Source organism: Bos taurus, chromosome Y (genome assembly GCF_002263795.3).
Source record: "Bos taurus isolate L1 Dominette 01449 registration number 42190680 breed Hereford chromosome Y, ARS-UCD2.0, whole genome shotgun sequence".
Lineage (NCBI taxonomy): Eukaryota > Metazoa > Chordata > Mammalia > Artiodactyla > Bovidae > Bos > Bos taurus.
The window spans coordinates 2,259,761-2,260,355 of record NC_082638.1 but is presented as its reverse complement, the minus strand read 5'-3'; the positions used below and the strand labels follow the sequence as shown (position 1 = coordinate 2,260,355).

At 45.4% G+C, this 595-nt stretch overlaps 1 non-coding gene across 1 annotated transcript; it reads right to left on the bottom strand.

The window, feature by feature from the left end:
• Positions 1-317: 317 nt before the first annotated feature.
• On the bottom strand, positions 318-389 carry TRNAW-CCA (transfer RNA tryptophan (anticodon CCA)). Its single transcript has one exon. It is a non-coding gene; the product is annotated as a tRNA-Trp (tRNA).
• Positions 390-595: the final 206 nt, after the last annotated feature.

Here is a 595-nt window from a genome sequence, read left to right as displayed (position 1 = left end):
TACTGGGAGAGATTGAAGGCATGAGGAGAAGGGGACGACAGAGGATGAGATGGTGGGATGGCATCACCGACTCGATGGACGTGAGTTTCAGCAGGTTCTGGGGGTTGGTGAAGGACAAGGAAGCCTGGTGTGCTGCAGTCCATGGAATTCTCCAGGCCAGAATACTGGAGTGGGTAACCTTTCCCTTCTCCAGGGGATCTGCCCAATCCAAGGATTGAACCCAAGTCTCCCATATTGCAAGCGGATTCTTTACCAGCTGAGCCACCAGGGAAGCCCAAGGATACTGGATGGGTAGCCTATCTCTTCTCCAGTGGATCTTCCCAACCCAGGAATGGAACCAGGGTCTCCTGCATTGGAGGCAGATGCTTTACCAACTCAGCTATCAGGGAAAACCTTGGATGATTTAAATAATCATATCTTTCTATTCTCATGGCTACATTTCTATCCTTTTTTTTTTCTTTTTTTCTCCTACCACCAACTAAATTTCAGTGAGCAACAGAAGACTGTAAAAGTTAATTTCCTTTCACATTTTTTCCATTGTTAAGATTTTTATTAACTGCCAGAGTTCCTGGACTGTACAAAGGACATTTAGAAT